Source organism: Argopecten irradians, chromosome 16, assembly GCF_041381155.1.
Source record: "Argopecten irradians isolate NY chromosome 16, Ai_NY, whole genome shotgun sequence".
NCBI classification, from domain to species: domain Eukaryota; kingdom Metazoa; phylum Mollusca; class Bivalvia; order Pectinida; family Pectinidae; genus Argopecten; species Argopecten irradians.
The window spans coordinates 511184-524774 of record NC_091149.1 but is presented as its reverse complement, the minus strand read 5'-3'; positions in this window follow the sequence as shown (position 1 = coordinate 524774).

Below are 13591 nucleotides of genomic sequence, written 5' to 3'. Positions count from 1 at the left end.
GTGACTCTACTTAATATAGTGTCTACTTACTTATATAGCATCTAATTATATAACAGTCTACTTATATAGTGTCTACTTATATAGTGTCTACTTATATAGTGTCTACTTATATAGCAGCATCAATCTACTCCTATATAGTGTCTACTTATATATAGTCTCTCTATTTATATAGTAGTCTACTTATATAGCATCTACTTATACAGTGTCTACTTATATAGTGTCTACTTATATCTAATTATCTACTTATTATAGTGTCTCTACTTATATAGTGTCTACTTATATAGCATCTACTTATATAGTGTCTACTTATATAGTCCTACTTATATAGCATCTACTTATACAGCATCTACTTATATAGTGTCTACTTATATAGTGTCCACTTATATAGTGTCTACTTATATAGTGTCTACTTATATAGCATCTACTTATATAGCATCTACTTATATAATGTCTACTTATATAGTATCTACTTATATAGTGTCTACTTATATAGCATCTACTTATATAGTGTCTACTTATATAGCATCTACTTATAGTGTCTACTTATACAGCATCTTTTTATATAGTGTCTACTTATATAGTCTACTTATATAGTGTCTACTTATATAGTGTCTACTTATATAGTATCTACTTATATAGTGTCTACTTATATAGCATCTACTTATATAGTGTCTACTTATATATGTATCTACTTATATAGCATCTACTTATATACAGCATCTACTTATATATAGTGTCTACTTATATAGTGTCTACTTATATAGTGTCTACTTATATATAGTGTCTACTTATATAGTTTCTACTTATATAGTCTACTTTATATAGTGTGTCTACTTATATCTACTTATATATAGCATCTACTTATATAGTGTCTACTTATATAGTGTCTACTTATATAGTGTCTACTATATATAGCATCTACTTATATAGCATATATAGTATCTTATATAGTGTCTACTTATATAGTTATCTAATTATATAGTGTCTACTTATATAGTGTCTACTTATATAGCATCTACTTATATAGCATCTACTTATATAGTGTCTACTTATATAGTGTCTACTTATATAGTGTCTACTTATATAGTATCTACTTATATAGTGTCTACTTATATAGCATCTACTTATATAGTGTCTACTTATATAGCAGTACTTATATTATATATAGCTTTATATACTTATATAGTGTCTACTTATATAGTGTCTACTTATATAGTGTCTACTTATATATATAGTGTCTCTAATTATATATAGTGTCTACTTATATAGCATCTACTTATATAGTATCTACTTATATAGTGTCTACTTATATAGTATCTACTTATATAGTGTCTACTTATATAGTGTCTACTTATATAGTGTCTACTTATATAGTGTCTACTTATATATAGTGTCTACTTATATAGTGTCTACTTATATAGTGTGTCTACTTATATAGTGTCTATACTTATAGTGTCTACTTATATAGTGTTCTACTTATATAGTGTCTACTTATATATAGTGTCTACTTATATAGTGTCTACTTATATAGTGTCTACTTATATATAGTGTACTCTACTTATATATAGTCTACTTATACTTATATCTACTTATATAGTGTCTACTTATATAGTGTCTATCTATACTTTATATAGTGTCTACTTATATAGTGTCTACTTATATAGCATCTACTTATATAGTGTCTACTTATATAGTAATCTACTTATATAGTGTCTACTTATATAGCATCTACTTATATAGATTTATATATATAGTGTCTACTTATATAGTGTCTACTTATACAGTGTCTACTTATATAGTGTCTACTTATATAGTGTATTATATATATCTTATATATAGTGTCTACTTATATAGTGTCTACTTATATAGTGTCTACTTATATAGTGTCTACTTATATAGCATCTACTTATATAGTGTCTACTTATATAGCATCTACTTATATAGTGTCTACTTATATAGTATCTACTTATATAGCATCTACTTATATAGTGTCTACTTATATAGCATCTACTTATATAGTGTCTACTTATATAGTGTCTACTTATATATAGTGTCTACTTATATAGTATCTATAGTGTCTACTTATATAGTGTCTACTTATATAGTGTCTACTTATATAGTACTTATATATAGCATCTACTTATATAGTGTCTACTTATATAGTGTCTACTTATATAGTGTCTACTTATATAGTGTCTACTTATATAGTGTCTACTTATATAGTAGTGTATAGTGTCTACTTATATAGTGTCTACTTATATAGTGTCTACTTATATAGTGTCTACTTATATAGTGTCTACTTATATAGTGTCTACTTATATATCATCTACTTATATAGTGTCTACTTATATAGTGTCTACTTATATAGTACTGTCTACTTATATAGTGTCTACTTATATAGTGTCTACTTATATAGCAATATACTATATAGTGTCTACTTATATAGTGTCTACTTATATAGTGTCTACTTATATAGCATCTACTTATATAAAGTGTCTACTTATATAGTGTCTACTTATATAGTGTCTACTTATATACTCTACTTATATAGTGTCTACTTATATATAGCATCTACTTATATAGTGTCTACTATATATAGTGTCTACTTATATATAGCTAATCTACTTATAGTGTCTACTTATAGTGTCTACTTATATAGTGTCTACTTATATAGTGTCTACTTATATAGTGTCTACTTATATTGCATCTACTTATATAGTGTCTACTTATATAGTGTCTATTTATAGTGTTTACTTATACAGTGTCTACTTATATAGTGTCTACTTATATAGTGTCTACTTATATAGTGTCTACTTATATAGTGTCTACTTATATAGTGTCTACTTATATAGTGTCTACTTATATAGCATCTACTTATATAGTGTCTACTTATATAGTGTCTACTTATATAGTGTCTACTTATATAGTGCACTTATATATAGTGTCTACTTATATATAGCATCTACTTATATAGTGTCTACTTATATAGTGTCTACTTATATATAGTGTCTATATAGTGTCTACTTATATAGTATCTACTTATATAGTGTCTACTTATATAGCATCTACTTATATAGTATGTCTACTTATATAGTGTCTACTTATATAGTGTCTACTTATATAGCATCTACTTATATAGTGTCTACTTATATAGTGTCTACTTATATAGTGTCTACTTATATAGTGTCTACTTATATAGTGTCTACTTATATAGTATCTAATTATATAGCATCTACTTATACAGCATCTACTTATATAGTGTCTCTTATATATCTACTTATATAGTGTCTACTTATATAGTGTCTACTTATATAGTGTCTACTTATATAGTCTACTATATAGTACTTTATATATCTACTTATATAGTGTCTACTTATATATATGTCTACTTATATAGTGTCTACTTATATAGTGTCTACTTATATAGCATCTACTTATATAGTGTCTACTTATATAGTATCTACTTATATAGTGTCTACTTATATAGTATCTACTTATATAGTGTCTACTTATATAGCATCTACTTATATAGTGTCTACTTATATAGCATCTACTTATATAGTGTCTACTTATATAGCATCTACTTATATAGTGTCTACTTATATAGTGTCTACTTATATAGCATCTACTTATATAGTGTCTACTTATATAGCATCTACTTATATAGTGTCTACTTATATAGTGTCTACTTATATAGCATCTACTTATATAGTGTCTACTTATATAGTGTCTACTTATATAGTGTCTACTTATATAGTGTCTACTTATATAGCATCTACTTATATAGTGTCTACTTATATAGCATCTACTTATATAGCATCTACTTATATAGTGTCTACTTATATAGTATCTACTTATATAGTGTCTACTTATATAGCATCTACTTATATAGTGTCTACTTATATAGTGTCTACTTATATATCTACTATATATAGTCTACTTATATAGTCTATTATATATAGTCTACTTATATAGTATCTACTTATATAGTGTCTACTTATATAGTATCTACTTATATAGTATGTCTACTTATATAGTCTACTTATATAGTACTACTTATATAGTGTCTACTTATATAGTGTCTACTTATATAGTGTCTACTTATACATATTGTATTACTTATATAGTGTCTACTTATATAGTGTCTACTTATATAGTGTCTACTTATATAGTGTCTACTTATATAGTGTCTACTTATATAGCATCTACTTATATAGTGTCTACTTATATAGTGTCTACTTATATAGCATCTACTTATATAGTGTCTACTTATATAGTGTCTACTTATATAGTGTCTACTTATATAGTGTCTACTTATATAGTGTCTACTTATATAGTGTCTACTTATATAGTGTCTACTTATATAGTGTCTACTTATATATCTATTATACTTATATATACAGCATCTACTATATATAGTGTCTAACTTATATAGCATCTACTTATATAGTGTCTACTTATATAGTGTCTACTTATATAGTGTCTACTTATACAGCATCTACTTATATAGTGTCTACTTATATAGTGTCTACTTATATAGTGTCTACTTATATAGTGTCTACTTATATAGTGTCTACTTATATAGTGTCTACTTATATAGTGTCTACTTATATAGTGTCTACTTATATAGTATCTACTTATATAGTGTCTACTTATATAGCATCTACTTATATAGTGTCTACTTATATAGTGTCTACTTATACAGCATCTTTTTATATAGTGTCTACTTATATAGTCTACTTATATAGTGTCTACTTATATAGAATCTACTTATATAGTGTCTACTTATATAGTGTCTACTTATATAGTGTCTACTTATATAGTGTCTACTTATATAGTGTCTACTTATATAGTGTCTACTTATATAGTGTCTACTTATATAGTGTCTACTTATATAGTGTCTACTTATATAGCATCTACTTATATAGTGTCTACTTATATAGCATCTACTTATATAGTGTCTACTTATATAGTGTCTACTTATATAGCATCTACTTATATAGTGTCTACTTATATAGTGTTACTTATATAGTGTCTACTTATACAGCATCTACTTATATAGTGTCTACTTATATAGCATCTACTTATATAGTGTCTACTTATATAGTGTCTACTTATATAGTGTCTACTTATATAGTGTCTACTTATATAGTGTCTACTTATATAATCTACTTATATAGTCTACTTATATAGTGTCTACTTATACAGCATCTACTTATATAGTGTCTACTTATATAGTGTCTACTTATATAGTGTCTACTTATATAGTGTCTACTTATATAGTGTCTACTTATATAGTGTCTACTTATATAGCATCTACTTATATAGTGTCTACTTATATAGTGTCTACTTATATAGTGTCTACTTATATAGTGTCTACTTATATAGTGTCTACTTATATAGCATCTACTTATATAGTCTACTTCTATAGTGTCTACTTATATAGCATCTAATTATATAGTGTCTACTTATATAGTGTCTAATTATATAGCATCTACTTATATAGTGTCTACTAATATAGTGTCTATTTATATAGCATCTACTTATATAGTGTCTACTTATATAGTGTCTACTTATATAGTGTCTACTTATATAGAATCTACTTATATAGTGTCTACTTATATAGTGTCTACTTATATAGCATCTACTTATATAGTATCTACTTATATAGCATCTACTTATATAGTGTCTACTTATATAGTGTCTACTTATATAGTGTCTACTTATATAGTGTCTACTTATATAGTGTCTACTTATATAGCATCTACTTATATAGTGTCTACTTATATAGTGTCTACTTATATAGTGTCTACTTATATAGTGTCTACTTATATAGTGTCTACTTATATAGCATCTACTTATATAGTGTCTACTTATATAGCATCTACTTATATAGTGTCTACTTATATAGTGTCTACTTATATAGTGTCTACTTATATAGTGTCTACTTATATAGTGTCTACTTATATAGTATCTACTTATATAGTGTCTACTTATATAGTGTCTACTACTTATATAGTATACTTATATAGTGTCTATTATAGTCTCTACTTATATAGTCTACTTATATAGTGTCTATTTATAATTATATATAGCTACTTATAGTGCATCTACTTATATAGTCTACTTATATAGTAGTGTATTATATCTACTTATATAGTGTCTACTTATATAGTGTCTACTTATATAGTGTCTACTTATATAGTATCTACTTATATAGTGTCTACTTATATAGTGTCTACTTATATAGTGTCTACTTATATAGTGTCTACTTATATAGTGTCTACTTATATAGTGTCTACTTATATAGCATCTACTTATATAGTGTCTACTTATATAGTGTCTACTTATATAGTGTCTACTTATATAGTGTCTACTTATATAGTGTCTACTTATATAGCATCTACTTATATAGTGTCTACTTATATAGCATCTACTTATATAGTGTCTACTTATATAGTGTCTACTTATATAGTGTCTACTTATATAGTGTCTACTTATATAGCATCTACTTATATAGTGTCTACTTATATAGTGTCTACTTATATAGTGTCTACTTATATAGTGTCTACTTATATAGCATCTACTTATATAGTGTCTACTTATATAGTGTCTACTTATATAGTGTCTACTTATATAGTGTCTACTTATATAGTGTCTACTTATATAGTGTCTACTTATATAGTGTCTACTTATATAGTGTCTACTTATATAGTGTCTACTTATATAGTGTCTACTTATATAGTGTCTACTTATATAGTGTCTACTTATATAGTGTCTACTTATATAGTGTCTACTTATATAGTGTCTACTTATATAGTGTCTACTTATATAGTGTCTACTTATATAGTGTCTACTTATATAGTAGTCTACTTATATAGCATCTACTTATATAGTATCTACTATTATATTGTCTACTTTATATAGTGTCTACTTATATAGTGTCTACTTATATAGTAGCATCTACTTATATAGTGTCTATCTTATATATCTACTTATATAGTGTCTACTTATATAGTGTCTACTTATATAGTGTCTACTTATATAGTGTCTACTTATATAGTGTCTACTTATATAGTGTCTACTTATATAGTGTCTACTTATACAGCATCTACTTATATAGTGTCTACTTATATAGCATCTACTTATATAGTGTCTACTTATATAGTGTCTACTTATATAGTGTCTACTTATATAGTGTCTACTTATATAGTATCTACTTATATAGTATCTACTTATATAGTGTCTACTTATATAGCATCTACTTATATAGTGTCTACTTATAGTGTCTAATTATTATTGTCTACTTATATAGTGTCTATTTATACAGCATCTACTTATATAGTGTCTACTTATATAGCATCTACTTATATAGTGTCTACTTATATATTATATAGTCTACTTATATAGTGTCTACTTATATAGTGTCTACTTATATATATAGTGTCTACTTATATAGCTTATATACTTATATAGTGTCTACTTATATAGTATCTACTTATATAGTGTCTACTTATATAGTGTCTACTTATATAGTGTCTACTTATATAGCATCTACTTATATAGTGTCTACTTATATAGTGTAACTTATATAGTGTCTACTTATATAGTGTCTACTTATATAGTGTCTACTTATATAGTGTACTTATATATAGTCTACTTATATAGTATATATTATATAGTATCTACTTATATAGTGTCTACTTATATAGTGTCTACTTATATAGTGTCTACTTATATAGTGTCTACTTATATAGTGTCTACTTATATAGTGTCTACTTATATAGTGTCTACTTATAGTATATATCTATCTTATATATAGTCTCTACTTATACAGCATCTACTTATATAGTATCTACTTATATAGTGTCTACTTATATAGTGTCTACTTATATAGTGTCTACTTATATAGTGTCTACTTATATAGTATCTAATTATATAGTGTCTACTTATACAGCATCTATTTATATAGAGTCTATCTATATAGCATCTACTTATATAGTGTCTACTTATATAGTGTCTACTTATATAGCATCTACTTATATAGCATCTACTTATATAGCATCTACTTATATAGTGTCTACTTATATAGTATCTACTTATATAGTGTCTACTTATATAGTGTCTACTTATATAGTGTCTACTTATATAGTGTCTACTTATATAGTGTCTACTAATTATATAGTGTCTACTTATATAGTGTCTACTTATATATAGTGTCTACTTATATATAGTATCTACTTATATATTATATATAGTGTCTACTTATATAGTGTCTACTATATTATATAGTGTCTACTTATATAGTATCTACTTATATAGTGTCTACTTATATATATCTACTTATATAGCATCTACTTATATAGTGTACTTATATAGTGTCTACTTATATAGCATCTACTTATATAGTGTCTACTACTTATATATGTCTATCTACTTATATAGTGTCTACTTATATAGTCTACTTATATAGTGTCTACTTATATAGCATCTACTTATATAGTGTCTACTTATATAGTGTCTACTTATATAGCATCTACTTATATAGTGTCTACTTATATAGTGTCTACTTATATAGTGTCTACTTATATAGTGTCTACTTATATAGTGTCTACTTATATAGTGTCTACTTATATAGTGTCTACTTATATATAGTGTCTATTATATAGTAGTCTACTTATATAGTGTCTACTTATATAGTGTCTACTTATATAGTGTCTACTTATATAGCATGTCTACTTATATATATGTTCTACTTATATATAGTGTCTACTTATATAGTGTCTACTTATATAGTGTCTACTTATATAGTGTCTACTTATATAGTGTCTACTTATATAGTGTCTACTTATATAGTGTCTACTTATATAGTGTCTACTTATATAGTATCTACTTATATAGTGTCTACTTATATAGCATCTACTTATATAGTGTCTACTTATATAGTGTCTACTTATATAGTGTCTACTTATATAGTGTCTACTTATATAGTGTCTACTTATATAGTGTCTACTTATATAGTGTCTACTTATATAGTATCTACTTATATAGTGTCTACTTATATAGTGTCTACTTATATAGTGTCTACTTATATAGTGTCTACTTATATAGTGTCTACTTATATAGTGTCTACTTATATAGTGTCTACTTATATAGCATCTACTTATATAGTGTCTACTTATATAGTGTCTACTTATATAGCATCTACTTATATAGTGTCTACTAATATAGTGTCTGCTTATATAGTGTCTACTTATATAGTGTCTAATTATATAGTGTCTACTTATATAGTGTCTATTTATATAGCATCTACTTATATAGTGTCTACTTATATAGTTATATATCTACTTATATAGTGTCTACTTATATAGTGTGTCTACTTATATAGTGTCTACTTATATAGTATCTACTTATATAGTGTCTACTTATATAGTATCTACTTATATAGTGTGTCTACTTATATAGTGTCTACTTATATAGTGTCTACTTATATAGTGTCTACTTATATATAGTGTCTACTTATATATAGTGTCTATACTTATATAGTTGTCTACTTTATATAGTAGCATCTACTTATATAGTGTCTACTTATATAGTGTCTACTTATATAGCATCTACTTATATAGTGTCTACTTATATAGTGTCTACTTATATAGTGTCTACTTATATAGTGTCTACTTATATAGTGTCTACTTATATAGTGTTACTTATATAGCATCTACTTATATAGTGTCTACTTATACAGCATCTACTTATATAGTGTCTATATATATAGTGTACTTATATAGCATCTACTTATATAGTGTCTACTTATATAGTGTCTACTTATATAGTGTCTACTTATATAGTGTCTACTTACTTATAGCATCTATCTATATAGTGTCTACTTATATAGTTGTCTACTTATATATAGTATATATATAGTGTCTACTTATATAGTGTCTCTACTTATATAGTGTCTACTTATATAGCATGTCTACTTATATAGCATCTATATAGTATCTAATTATATAGTGTCTACTTATATAGCATCTACTTATATAGTGTCTACTTATATAGTGTCTACTTATATAGTATCTACTTATATAGTATCTACTTATATAGTGTCTACTTATATAGTGTCTACTTATATAGTGTCTACTTATATAGCATCTACTTATATAGTGTCTACTTATATAGTGTCTACTATATATAGTGTCTACTTATATAGTGTCTACTTATATAGTGTCTACTTATATAGTGTCTACTTATATAGTGTCTACTTATATAGCACTTATATCTACTTATATAGTGTCTACTTATATAGTGTCTACTTATATAGTGTCTACTTATATAGCATCTACTTATATAGTGTCTACTTATATAGTGTCTACTTATATAGCATCTACTTATATAGTGTCTACTTATATAGTGTCTACTTATATAGTGTCTACTTATATAGTGTCTACTTATATAGTGTCTACTTATATAGTGTCTACTTATATAGTGTCTACTTATTATATAGTATCTATTATATAGTGTCTACTTATATAGTGTCTACTTATATAGTGTCTACTTATATAGTGTCTACTTATATAGCATCTACTTATATAGTGTCTACTTATATAGTGTCTACTTATATAGCATCTACTTATATAGTGTCTACTTATATAGTGTCTACTTATATAGTGTCTACTTATATATAGTGTCTACTTATATAGTGTCTACTTATATAGTGTCTACTTATATAGTGTCTACTTATATAGTGTCTACTTATATAGTGTCTACTTATATAGTGTCTACTTATATAGTGTCTACTCTATATATATAGTGTCTACTTATATAGCATCTACTTATATAGTGTCTACTTATATAGTGTCTACTTATATAGTGTCTACTTATATAGTGTCTACTTATATAGTATCTACTTATATAGTGTCTACTTATATAGTGTCTACTTATATAGTGTCTACTTATATAGTGTCTACTTATATAGTGTCTACTTATATATTATATAGTACTCTATTATATAGTCTATTATATATATATCTACTTATATAGTTCTACTTATATAGTGTCTACTTATATAGTGTCTACTTATATAGCATCTACTTATATAGTGTCTACTTATATAGCATCTAATTATATAGTGTCTACTTATATAGTGTCTACTTATATAGTGTCTACTTATATAGTGTCTACTTATATAGTGTCTACTTATATAGCATCTACTTATATAGTGTCTACTTATATAGTATCTACTTATATAGTGTCTACTTATATAGTGTCTACTTATATAGTGTCTACTTATATAGTGTCTACTTATATAGTGTCTACTTATATAGTGTCTACTTATATATAGTGTCTACTTATATAGTGTCTACTTATATAGTGTCTACTTATATAGTGTCTACTTATATAGTGTCTACTTATATAGTGTCTACTTATATAGTGTCTACTTATATAGTGTCTACTTATATAGTGTCTACTTATATAGTATCTACTTATATAGCATCTACTTATATAGTGTCTACTTATATAGCATCTACTTATATAGTGTCTACTTATATAGTGTCTACTTATATAGTGTCTACTTATATAGTGTCTACTTATATAGTGTCTACTTATATAGTGTCTACTTATATAGTGTCTACTTATATAGTGTCTACTTATATAGAATCTACTTATATAGTGTCTACTTATATAGTGTCTACTTATATAGTGTCTACTTATATAGTGTCTACTTATATAGTGTCTACTTATACAGCATCTACTTATATAGTGTCTACTTATATAGCATCTACTTATATAGTGTCTACTTATATAGTGTCTACTTATATAGTGTCTACTTATATAGTATCTACTTATATAGTGTCTACTTATATAGTGTCTACTTATATAGTGTGTACTACTATATAGTATCTACTTATATAGTGTCTACTTATATAGCATCTACTTATATAGTGTCTACTTATATAGTGTATAATTATATAGTGTCTACTTATATAGTGTCTACTTATATAGCATCTACTTATATAGTGTCTACTTATATAGTGTCTACTTATATAGTGTCTACTTATATAGTGTCTACTTATATAGTGTCTACTTATATAGTGTCTACTTATATAGCATCTACTTATATAGTGTCTACTTATATAGTGTCTACTTATATAGTGTCTACTTATATAGTGTCTACTTATATAGCATCTACTTATATAGTGTCTACTTATATAGCATCTACTTATATAGTGTCTACTTATATAGTGTCTACTTATATAGTGTCTACTTATATAGTGTCTACTTATATAGCATCTACTTATAGTGTCTACTTATACAGCATCTACTTATATAGTGTCTACTTATATAGTATCTACTTATATAGTGTCTACTTATATAGTGTCTACTTATATAGTATCTACTTATATAGTGTCTACTTATATAGAATCTACTTATATAGTGTCTACTTATATAGCATCTACTTATATAGTGTCTACTTATATAGTGTCTACTTATATAGTGTCTACTTATATAGTGTCTACTTATATATAGCATCTACTTATATAGTGTCTACTTATATAGTGTCTACTTATATAGTGTCTACTTATATAGTGTCTACTTATATAGTGTCTACTTATATAGTGTCTACTTATATAGTGTCTACTTATATAGTGTCTACTTATATAGCATCTACTTATATAGTGTCTACTTATATATCATCTAATTATATAGTGTCTACTTATATAGTGTCTACTTATATAGCATCTACTTATATAGTGTCTACTTATATAGTGTCTACTTATATAGTGTCTACTTATATAGTGTCTACTTATATAGCATCTACTTATATAGTGTCTACTTATATAGTGTCTACTTATATAGTGTCTACTTATATAGTGTCTACTTATATAGTGTCTACTTATATAGCATCTACTTATATAGTGTCTACTTATATAGTGTCTACTTATATAGTGTCTACTTATATAGTGTCTACTTATATAGTGTCTACTTATATAGTGTCTACTTATATAGTGTACTACTATATATAGTTATATCCTACTTATATAGTGTCTACTTATATAGTAACTTATATAGTGTTCTACTTATATAGTGTCTACTTATATAGTGTCTACTTATATAGTGTCTACTTATATAGTGTCTACTTATATAGTATCTACTTATATAGTGTTCTACTTACTTATATAGTGTCTACTTATATAGCATCTACTTATATAGTGTCTACTTATATAGTGTCTACTTATATAGTATCTACTTATATAGTGTCTACTTATATAGTGTCTACTTATATAGTGTCTACTTATATAGTGTCTACTTATATAGCATCTACTTATATAGTGTCTACTTATATAGCATCTACTTATATAGTGTCTACTTATACAGCATCTACTTATATAGTGTCTACTTATATAGTCTACTTATATAGTGTCTACTTATATAATGTCTACTTATATAGTGTCTACTTATATAGTGTCTACTTATATAGTGTCTACTTATATAGTGTCTACTTATATAGTGTCTACTTATATAGTGTCTACTTATATAGTGTCTACTTATATAGTGTCTACTTATATAGCATCTACTTATATAGTGTCTA